At 42.5% G+C, this 12,069-nt stretch overlaps 1 protein-coding gene across 14 annotated transcripts in view; it reads right to left on the reverse strand.

Annotated features, from left to right (window-relative positions):
* SOX5 (SRY-box transcription factor 5) overlaps positions 1–12,069 on the reverse strand; it is a 1,156,954-nt gene that overhangs the window by 945,281 nt on the left and 199,604 nt on the right. For 10 of the 14 annotated variants that reach the window (XM_045165607.1, XM_045165602.1, XM_045165609.1 and 7 more), the window contains one exon: positions 448–524. The exons of the other annotated variants lie outside the window; for them this stretch is intronic. The gene's annotated coding sequence lies outside the window, so the exon portion shown is untranslated. The remainder of the gene's footprint in view (positions 1–447; positions 525–12,069) is intronic. 14 annotated transcript variants of the gene reach the window in all.

Here is a 12,069-nt window from a genome sequence, read left to right on the forward strand (position 1 = left end):
CAATTGGAGAAATCAATGAAGGAGAAGATGAAAGATAACAATTAGCACTAAAGTAACCAATAGAAAAACAGAGTAGTCAAGGTTCTAAGTGCAAAAAGGCAATGTACCTCGTTACTACTCGTGATTCATTTGTCATCATTTACTACCATGAGTAGGTAACACACACAAATCTCAGTGCTTTGGTTTTTTCTAGAATCATTTGCTTCTTTTTAATCTATCCTATTATTATAGAATCTACCAAAGAGTGAACCTTAATTATTTGATTTGGCTACGTGAACAATAATCTCCAAATTGCAACTTTCTTTAGCATTAGCCCATCCACTCCAAAAAAAGTTTCAAATGCTTGCAAAATTTCTATGCGACATATTTCTTACATACTGAGTGCTCTGTATTCTGCTTTAAAAACAGATAATAATCAAAATAAGAAAAAACAAGCAGTTTACCTACCCCTGTGGACCGCTAGCTCCTTGTTGGCAGGAACATCCTTATCATCATCTTTGGGTCACAGGTGGCCAGCACAGCACCTGAGATACAATGTATACCCGTAAATGTGTTTGAATGAATTTAATGATACAGTGGTGACTAGAATCCACTTGGATGGTATGAATTCAATAAAGCAACCAATCTATCTACCTAACCTTTTCCTCTATATCCTATAGTATTAAAATGTCAATATATGAGAACATTATGAGTATATGAGCAGTATATATTATTAAAGTAGCAGTATGAATGAGCATTCATACTTCATATATATACATATATATGTATGTACGTATGAATGTATATATCTATGAGAGCTGGACTATAAAGAAGGCTAAGTGCCAAAGAATTGATGCTTTTGAACTGTGGTGCTAGAGAAGATTCTTGAGAGTCCCATGGACTGCAAATAGATCAACCCAGTCAATCCCAAAGGAAATCAGTCCTGAATACTCACTGGAAGGACTGATACTGAAGCTGAAGTTCCAATACTTTAGCCACCTGATGTGAAGAGCTGACTCACTGGAAAAGACTCTGAGATTGGGAAAGATTGAGGACAGAAGGAGAAGAGGGTATCAGAGGACGAGATGATTGAATGGACATAAACTTGGGCAAACTCCAGGAGATGGTGAGGAACACAGAAGCCTGACATGCTCTAAGTCCATGGGGTCACAAAGAGTTGGACACAACTTGGTGACTGAACAACAACATATATTCTTACGGCTTCCAGGGTGCCTCAGTGGTTAAAGAATCTGCCTGCCAGCTAGGCAGAAGCAGGAGACTCAGGTTAGATCCCTTGGTCAGGAAGATCCCCTGGAGGAGGAAATGGCAACCCAGGCCAATATTCTAGCCTGTAAAATCCTATGGACAGAGAAGCCTGATGAGCTATGGTCCATGGGGCTACAAAGAGTCAGACATGATGGAGTGACTGAAAAAGTGAAAGTGAAAGTGAAAGTCGCTCAGCCCTGTCTGACTTGTTGCAACCCCATGGACTGTAGCCTGCCCTGCTCCTCTGTCCATGGAATTTTCCAGGCAAGAATAGTGGAGCAGGTAAGCTGTTCCCTTCTCCAGGGGATCTTCCCAACCCAGGAATCAAACCCAGGTCTCCTGCATTACAGGCAGATCCTTTACTGTTTGAGCCACCAGGGAAATTATGCATGCATATATTCATATACGTTTGAATGATAACTTTATCCTGAAAACTCAGTTCTCAAAAATAATTGCTTCTAAATGCTTTGTTGTTGTTGTTTAGTTGCTAAGTCTCAGCCAACTCTTTTTGACCCCACAGACTATAGCTTGCCAGTCTCCTCTGTTCTGGGATCTCCCAGGCAAAAATACTGGAGTGTCTTGCCATTTCCTCCTCCAGGGGATTCTCAACCCAGGGATTGAACCGGAGTCTCCTGTGACTCCTGCATTGGCAGGTGGATTTTTTACCATGAGTCACCAGGGAGGCTCCTTCTAAATGCTTATTCCATTACATATTCTTATTGTCTCTGGTTTCGGTCGAGGCCATACAACCCAGTGTTTGAGATCATGTACATCAGACTTATGCTGACACATGTTCCAACAACACAAGAGAAGACTCTACACATGGACATCACCAGATGGTCAACACTGAAATCAGATTGATTATATTCTTTCCAGCCAAAGACGGAAAAGCTCTATACAGTCAGCAAAAACAAGACCAGGAGCTGACTGTGGCTCGGATCATGAACTCCTTATTGCCAAATTCAGACCTAAATTGAAGAAAGTAGGGAAAACCACTACACTATTCAATTATGACCTAAATCAAATCCCTAACGATTATACAGTGGAAGTGAGAAATAGATTTAAGGGCCTAGATCTAATAGACAGAGTGCCAAGAACTATGGATGGAGGTTTGTGACATTGTACAGGAGACAGGGATTAAGACCATCCCCAAGAAAAAGAAATGCAAAAAAGCAAAATAGCTGTCTAAGGAGGCCTTACAAATAGCTGTGAAAAGAAAAGAAGCAAAAAGCAAAGGAGAAAAGGAAAGATATACCCATTTGAATGCAGATGCTAGTTCAAAGAATAGCAAGGAGAGATAAGAAAGCCTTCCTCAGTGATCAGTGCAAAGAAATAGAGGAAAACAATAGAATGGGAAAGACTAGAGATCTCTTCAAGAAAATCAGAGATACCAAGGGAACATTTCATGCAAAGATGGGCTCAATAAAGGACAGAATGGTATGGACTTAATGGAGGCAGAAGATAGTAAGAAGAGGTGGCAAGAATACACAGAAGAACTATACAAAAAAAGATCTTCATGACCCAAAAAATCATGATGGTGTGATCCCTCACCTCGAGTCAGATGCCCTGGAATGTGAAGTCAAGTGGGCCTTAGGAAGCACCACTACAAACAAAGCTAGTGGAGGTGATGGAATTCCAGTTGAGCTATTTCAAATCCTAAAAGATGATGCTGTGAAAGTGCTGTGCTCAATATGCCAGCAAATTTGGAAAACTCAGCAGTGGCCACAGGACTGGAAAAGGTCAGTTTTCATTCCAATCCCTAAGAAAGGCAATGCCAAAGAATGCTCAAACTACCGCACAATTGCACTCATCTCATATGCTAGTAAAGTAATGCTCAAAATTCTCCCAGCCAGGCTTCAGCAGTATGTGAACTGTGAACTTCCAGATGTTCAAGATGGATTTAGAAAAGGCAGAGAAGCCCGAGATCAAATTGCCAACATCCGCTGGATCATTGAAAAAGCAAGAGAGTTCCAGAAAAACGTCTACTTCTGCTTTATTGAGTATGCCAAAGCCTTTGACTGTGTGGATCACAATAAACTGGAAGATTCTGAAAGAGATGGGAATACCAGACCACCTGACCTGCCTCTTGAGAAATCTGTATGCAGGTCAGGAAGCAACAGTTAGAACTGGACATGGAACAACAGACTGGTTCCAAAGAGGAAAAGGAGTACGTCAAGGTTGTATATTGTCACCCTGTTTATTTAACTTATATGCAGAGTACATCATGAGAAACGCTGGGCTGGAAGAAACACAAGATGGAATCAAGATTGCTAGGAGAAATATCAATAACCTCAGATATACAGATGACACCACCCTTATGGAAGAAAGTGAAGAAGAACTAAAGAGCCCTTTGATGAAAATGAAAGAGGAGAGTGAAAAAGTTGGCTTAAAGCTCAACATTCTGAAAACTAAGATCATGGCATCCCATCCCATCACTTCATGACAAATAGATGGAGAAATAGTGGGAACAGTGTCAGACTTTATTTTGGGGGGCTCCAAAATCACTGCAGATGGTAATTGCAGCCATGAAATTAAAAGACGCTTACCCCTTGGGAGAAAAATTATGACCAACCAAAACAAAAAGCAGAGACGTTATTTTGCCAACAAAGGTGCATCTAGTCAAGGCTATGGTTTTTCCAGTGGTCATGTATGGATGTGAGAGTTGGATTATAAAGAAAGCTGACCATGGAAGAATCAATAAACTATGGTGTTGGAGAAGACTCTTGAGAGTCCCTTGGACTGCAAGGAGATCCAACCAATCAATCCTAAAGGAAACCATTCCTGAATATTCATTGGAAGGACTGATGTTGAAGCTGAGACTCCAATACTATGGCCACCTGATGCGAAGAGCTGACTCATGTGAAGAGACCCTGATACTAGGAAAGACTGAATGTGAGAGGAGAGGGGAGGAAAGAGGTTGAGATGGTTGAATGGCATCACTGACTCAATGGACATCAGTTTGAGTAAACTCTGGAAGTTGGTGATGGACAGGGAGGCCTGGTGTGCTGCAGTCCATGGCGTCACAAAGAGTTGGACAGGACTGAGTGACTGAACTGCAATGACACCTGTTCAAATCTTGTTTCCACCATTGACTGTTTACAAGGTTTTAGATAAGGCACTAATCTTTCTAAATACCAGTTTGCCTTTAAAACAAAGACGCTAGTGACTTTTTAATGAGATTCAAAGAATCAAAAGAAACAATGCATACACACTGCCTGACACAGAGTGAGCCCTCAAGAAGTAACTATAAAGTACCTTTTGTATTCTTTCCTCCTCCCCACCACCCCGACCCACCCCAGCCCTTATGAACAGCTAACTTCACCCACAGAGAGGGCCTTTGCCTTTGGCTATTAGGGAAGTGATCTCTAGGGCCTGAAAATGTCATGTAGGACAGGAATGTCTTTGTTTGCCTGAGGGATTTAGCCATGGGGCCTCTCAGGTGGCGCTAGTGGTAAAGAACCTGCCTGCCCATGCAGGAGACCCAAGAGACACAGGTTTGATTTCTGAGTTGGGAAGATGCCCTGGAAGAAGAAATGACAACCCACTCTAGTATTCTTACCTGGAAAATTCCATGCACAGAGAAGCCTGGCGAGCTTTAGTCCATGGGGTCGCGAAGAGTGAGACACAACTGAGCGACTAAGCACAAAATAGTCTAATAGTGTGATTCTATGATGGGAGTCGTGGGTCATGTGGTATCAATTTTGCCTCCAAAACTACTTGGACACTGAAGGTATTAGCCCAGCACTGATGTCCATGGACTATCAGCCCCACGAGAGGTATGTGATCAAATCCCAGTAAAAACTCTGGACACCAAAGGCTCAATGAGTTTCTGTACTTGGCAATGCTCCATGCATACTGTCACATGTCAATGCTGTGAGAGTAATACATCCTGCCTCCAGAGGGCAGGACAACGAAAGCTCTGTGGTTGGGTCTCCTAGCCTCAGATTCAGCATTTATATACTGCTTTTCCTTGGCTGTATCTTTTCCCTGTAATAAGCTGTAACCATGACTATAACAGCTTTCACTGAGTTCTGTGAGTACTTCCAGAGAGTTTTCAAACCTGAGTGTGGTTTTGGAAAATCCTCAAACGTGCATTTGGTGTCAAAAATGAGGGTGGTCCTGTGTGGAGGACTCCTTGGAACTCTGTAGCTGACTAAATGTACGGTTGGTTAAACTCTCACATTTTCTTTCTTTAGATCTAGAAAGCCCCAAAGCTTTGAAAGATATCTTATTTTATTACTCAAGTAAACTTAACAAAACCCCCATTTAACAGTGAAAATCACTTTAAATTGATGGAGTTTATGTATAGATTGTATGTTGGTTTATTTTTCCATGTATAAACAATAAAATCCTACTCCAGTAATAGACAGAGAAATATTCTGTTTGTTTTAGTTACATAAACAGCAATACTATTTAGAAATAAATGAGTCCCATACCAGTAAAATTTCTAAAGATCAGTAATAGTAGCTCTGTTAAGTTCAGATATTAGAAAGTTAAGAGGTACACTGGTTTTTAAACAAAATATTAATTAAATCACATGTTCCTTTTGCATCTCCTAAACACAGTACTCAAGAGGCTATTTATAACCTTTTTGTTTTTCAAATATCAGTTTGGTAGGCAGAATTTTTAAATGGTCCCCAAATTCCCCTCAACTTGTGAACACATTTCTTGGCACAATATCCAGAATTGTGAATATGATGGGTTTTATTACCACAAACAGGTTGTGTTATATAACACAGTTGACTGTAAAACAGGGAGATTATCTGCATGGGTCTAACCTAGTCACACAAATCTTTTAAATCTTGGTCTAGAGGGACTTCCCTGGTAGCCCAGTGGTTACAAATCCACCTTCCAGTGCAGGGGACATGGGTTTGATTCCTTTTCAGGGAATGAGGATCCCACATACTATGGGGCAACGAAGCCCATGCATACCACAACTAGAGAAGACCGCTTGCTGCAACTAGAGAGTCCTGCGTTTCTGCCGCAGGAACTGTGGATTCTGTATGTATTCTATTGACTGCTCTTCAGTCGTTTACTCTGAAAACAGTATCAGTTATGTGCTAGGTTTTGTTAACCATATAAATCCCAGTTATCATTACCAATACTGAAAAATCATAGACACACTCTGAATAAGAAACCCAAAAAAAGGTACTATGTCATATGCTACAGACTGAATATTTGTGTCCTTCCCAAAATTCATATGGTGAAATCTAATATTCAATGTAACAGTATTAGGAAGTAGGGCTTCGGAGAGGTGCTGAGTTCATGAGAGTAGAACCGTCATGAATGGGGTTAGTAATCTTATGGAAGATACCCCGAAGAGCTCCCCATCTGTCTCCTTCCACCAGATGAGGGCACAGTGAAAAGGAAACACTTAGGAAGCAGGCTCTCACCAGAAACTATCTGTGCTGGCGCCGTAATCATGGGCTTCCCAACCTCCAGAGTGTGAGAAATAAATTTCTGTTGTGTTAAGCCACCCAGTTTATGATATTTTTGTTATAGCACCCCATATGGACTAAGACAAAAATGTAGACATTGTCTTTTCAATAGATCATTTGGAAAACTCAACTCTCTATCTCCTATATGGAAGGTGTTGAGAAGGTAACTCTTAAATATGCTGTGAATTATCTCCAAATTTTCTTGGGCCATTTTAAGGGTAGGAGTAGGCAGTGACTGTACCTTCTTGAGGCTTATGTGGGAAACCAACATATGTTCAGTGCAGAAGACACAGAATCTCTAAGTATCTGAAGTGAGATTGGGGGTCACTTAAAAAGACTCTCAGAGTCTTCGTAAAACATGCTACTACAATTGCTCCCTGTCTCACTCCCTTTTTATTCATTTACTATAACGCTGACACATTATTTTTCATAAAACACAAATCTTATCTTGTACTTTTACTGAAAATGAACAATTTCAATTGTCTTCAGGATAAAGGTATTATTTCACGAATACATTAAATATTTTAGGGTTTCTCTGGTGGCTCAGACAGTAAAGAATCTGCCCGCAATGCAGGAGACCTAGGTTCAATTCCTGGGTTGGGAAGATCCCTTAGAGGAGGGTATGGCTACCCACTCCAGTATTCTTGCCTGGAAAATCCCATGGACAGCCTGGCAGGCTACAGTCCATGGGGTTGCAAAGAGTTGGACATGACTGAGCATCTGAGCACTCACTCAGAGATTATGAATGGTTAGGTCCTCTTGGGAGAAGCTCACAGTAGACCTAATCCCTTCTGTGTAGCAGAATCTACAGAATATATACCCCATGAAGGGAGAATGTTCTAAATTGAGAGCAGGAACCAGGCTTGGAAGTGAGGACTAACCTGTGCTACCCACGTATCTTAGGTCGGCTGTGTGATAACAACTCCTTTCTCTCGAACCCTCTACCTCAGTTATGAGCTCCTGGGCACTCACCCCAGAGGTGACCCTCCAGGATGCAACCTGGGAGATCAGATACTAGTTAGAATATAGGGGCTGTTAATTAGCTTACTTGGAGAAGGCAATGGCACCCTACTCCAGTACTCTTGCCTGGAAAATCCCATGGGCGGAGGAGCCTGGTGGGCTGCAATCCGTGGGGTTGCAAAGAGTCGGACACGACTGAGTGACTTCACTTTCACTTTTCACTTTCATGCATTGGAGAAGGAAATGGCAACCCACTTCAGCATTCTTGCCTGGAGAATCCTAGGGACAGGGGAGTCTGGTGGCTGCCGTCTATGGGGTCGCACAGAGTTGGACACGACTGAAGTGACTTAGCAGCAATCAGCTTACTTAGTGAGACCACAATCTTGAATGAGAAAATTTGAAAGTGAAAAGCAGCTTCAAGATTTTCAAAACATTTCCAGTGAAAATGTAAAAGCAAAATGTAGATGCTAAGGAAAGAGAGACAATATGGGAACTCTCGTGCATCTAGAGAGGGAGAGAAGAGACATCATGAGCAAGGAGAGAGATAGAGCTCAGAGGGGGCCCAGGCTCTCCTGTATCATGGTAACTAACCTATAAGGAGGTGGGGCTGGAGAATATCAGCTGGACAAAAGGCACCCAAGGGTCTATGGGCTGTCGGTCCTCTTTCAAGGACATTACTTGCTGGGGAGGGGAAAGGAGTGGACACAAGCCTCTCAGGAAATCCCTCTTGTAAGTCTTACAGCCATCGAACCTGGTGAGGAAGAAATGGAAAAACAGAGGCTGCAGGAGCAAGGAGCCTCAAAATGTCTGTGCTGTGGTCCATCTTCCCCAGTCCCAACACACACACAGGCACACGCACAACACAGAGGAGGAAGGGGAAAGGAAGAGGAACCTCAAGTTGAAGGCCACGGGAGGCCCGCAGCAGCTGCTGCAGCTCATATCCAGGTGGGGCTAATTGCATCAGCAAGGACAGAGGCCCACAATGGCCGAGGGAAGATGCCAAGAAGGATACAGGGGACAATGCCAGGGCCAGCATGCATACATGTGACCATGCGATGCTCCACACTCCCGTACCAGCTGCAATGATACACAAATTCCCCAAGGATTTGTTGTTGGTTTTTTTTTAGTGGGGCTGGAGTGGGGTGGCAGCGGAAGGCACAGATGTGAGCAGTCATGCTTCTTGGGGTCATGTTAGTACAGGGTTTCCATCTGAGAGGACTGTGGCCTTATATTTTATATCCATGGTGCCCCTCTCACCCTACCCCGCTCCTGGGCCTGGACAGGGAAACAAAGACACAAATTAACAAACAGATGATTTGATAGTAAAGACACTGAGTTATTTTATGCTATTTCAAGTTGGCTTTTTATTACCTTTCAATCTGCACAGTAGGGTTGGGACTCAGGAGCAAGAATACATTATGAGAACAGCTCCATTTTCTTTGTATATTAGAGTAGAAATGATAAATTTTGACCCAATTAGATGTGTCCCAAAATTATTACAATATCATATATCATTTTCCTATTTGTGTGTCAGTTGCTTAGTCACGTCCGACTCTTTGCTACCCCATGTACTGTAGATCTCTCGGCTCCTCTGTCCATGGAAATCTTTAGGCAAGAACACTGGAGTGGGTTGCCATTCCCTTCTCCAGGGGATTTTTCCCAACCCAGGGATCCAACTGGGGTCTCCTGCATTGCAGGTAGATTCTCTACTATCTGAGCCACCAGGGAAGCCCATTTCCTTATTTAAATTACTCAAATTGCCATAAAAATCTTTTTTTTCTTTATACCTTCTCGAAGCAAATCCACTTATTCACATACTGTTGAAAGTTACATGTTAGCTCACTCAACAAACAAAGCAACCAAGAACATCCCTTTTTTAAGGATTGGTAAGAAAGATGACCACTTAAACTCCCCTGCCAGCCCCAAGCATCTTTCCTAGTATCCTCTTGAGAACTCTGCCAAAAAGACACATGATCTAAAATCTTAAATTGCTATAAATCTGAAATATTAGGGTAATTTCCATCATTTAAACCCTTAAAATATGTTTTCTTTGTGGTTCCTTCTACAAATTTCAAGAACCCTCACATGTTCCATTTAATAACTCCATACTACTACTACTAAGTCACTTCAGTCGTGTCTGACTCTGTGCGATCCCATAGAAGCCCATCTCTGGGATTCTCCAGGCAAGAACACTAGAGTGGGTTGCCATTTCCTTCTCCAATGCATGAAAGGGAAAAGTGAAAGTGAAGTCACTCAGTCGGGTCCAACTCTTAGCGACCCCATGGACGGACCGATAAGGAGCCTACCAGGCTCCTCCGCCCATGGGATTTTCCAGGCAAGAGTACTGGGTGGGGTGCCATTGCCTCCTCCGAATAACTCCATAGGTACATGCATACTAAGTCACTTCAGTCGTGTTTGACTCTTTGTGGACTGTAGATCGCCAGGCTCCTCTGTCCATGGGATTCTTCAGGCAAGAATACTGGAGTGGGTTGCCATATCCTACTCCAGGGGATCTTTTGGACCCAGGGATCAAACTCAAGTCTCCTGCAGCTCCTGCACTGCAGGTGGACTCTTTACCGCTGAGCCCCTGGGAAGCCCAACTCCACAGCACTTGGTAGCAGCACTGTGCTGTCGCTGGCACTGCACTGGCAACTACAGTTAGAATCTGGAGGCTTTACCTCCATCTCTATCTGCTAGCTGCGTGTTCTGGATCTTTTGGGATACTTTATTCATCACATTAAAGTGTGGCCTACACAATTCCCAGAGTTCCACCCTTCTCTAATATTTCCACCACAGGTAGATGCGAAGTTCTCATGCTATCTTATTAACCTTTCTAATTCATGAATGTAATCACAAACAATGTTAACTGATTTGCCAATCATGGTAGGAGATTGATAGTTCTCCTACCGTGATAGGATTATTCTCCTATCATAGATTGATAGGAGAGTTCACCTTAGGAGAACTGATAGTATAAGGAGCAAGAAACAAGAACTTACAAGAAGACTTGGATGATTCATAGTACTCATAATCAAACACTGATCATTTGTAGTAGTTCCTATGAACAGACAATATACAGCCTTGAGGTACTCTCTTCCCAATCTGGAACCAGTCTGTTGTTCCATGTCCAGTTCTAACTGTTGCTTCTTGACCTGCATACAGATTTCTCAGGAAGCAGGTCAGGTGGTCTGGTATTCCCATCTCTTTCAGAATTTTCCACAGTTTGTTGTGTTCCACACAGTCTAATGCTTTGGCATAATCAATAAAGCAGAAATAGATGTTTTTCTGGAACTCTCTCTCTTTTTCAATGATCCAGCGGATGTTGGCAATTTGATCTCTGCTTCCTCTGCCTTTTCTAAATCTAGCTTAAACATCTGGAAGTTCATGGTTCACATACTGTTGAAGCCTGGCTTGAAGAATTTTGAGTATTATTTTACTAGCATATGAGGTGAGTGCAACTGTGTGATAGTTTAAACATTCTTTGGCATTGCCTTTCTTAGGGATTGGAATGAAAATTGACCTTTTCCAGTCCTGTGGCCACTGCTGAGTTTTCCAGATTTGCTGGCATATTGAGTGCAGCACTTTCACCACATCATCTTTTAGGGTTTGAAATAGCTCAATTGGAATTCTATCACCTCCACTAGCTTTGTTCATAGTGATGCTTCCTAAGGCCCACTTGACTTCGCATTCCAGGATGTCCGGCTCTAGATGAGTGATCACACCATCGTGATTATCTGGATCATGAAGATCTTTTTTGTATAGTTCTGTGTACTGAGCGACTGAACTGAAAAAAGAGACACTGTGCTAAGAGCTTTACATGTTATTGTTATTATTTACTCACTATGTCATGTTTGACTCGTTACCATCCCATGGACAGCAGCACACCAGGTTTCCTTGTCCTTCACTACTTTTACTCTTCAACATATATCTGTAAATTCAGTTCAGTTCAGTCGCTCAGTGGTGTCCGACTCTTTGTGACCCCATGAATCACAGCACGCCAGGCCTCCCTGTCCATCACCAACTCCTGGAGTTCACCCAGACTCATGTCCATCGAGTCAGTGATGCCATCCAAACATCTCATCCTCTGTCTGACCCTTCTCCTCCTGCCCTCAATCATTCCCAGCATTAGGGACTTCTCCAATGATTCAGCTCTTTGCATCTGGTAGCCAAAGTATTGGAGCTTCAGCTTCAGCATCAGTCCTTTCAATGACTATCCGGGGTTGATTTCCTTTAGGACTGACTAGTTTGATCTCCTTGCAGTCCAAGGGACTCTCAAGAATCCTCCCCAGCACCATGGTTCAAAAGCATCAATTCTTTGATGCTCAGCCTTCTTTATGGTCCGGCTCTCACATCTGTACATGACTACTGGAAAAACCATAGCTTTGACTATATGAACCTTTGTTGGCAAAGTGATATCTCTACTTTTTAA

Source organism: Bubalus bubalis, chromosome 4 (genome assembly GCF_019923935.1).
Source record: "Bubalus bubalis isolate 160015118507 breed Murrah chromosome 4, NDDB_SH_1, whole genome shotgun sequence".
NCBI lineage: Eukaryota > Metazoa > Chordata > Mammalia > Artiodactyla > Bovidae > Bubalus > Bubalus bubalis.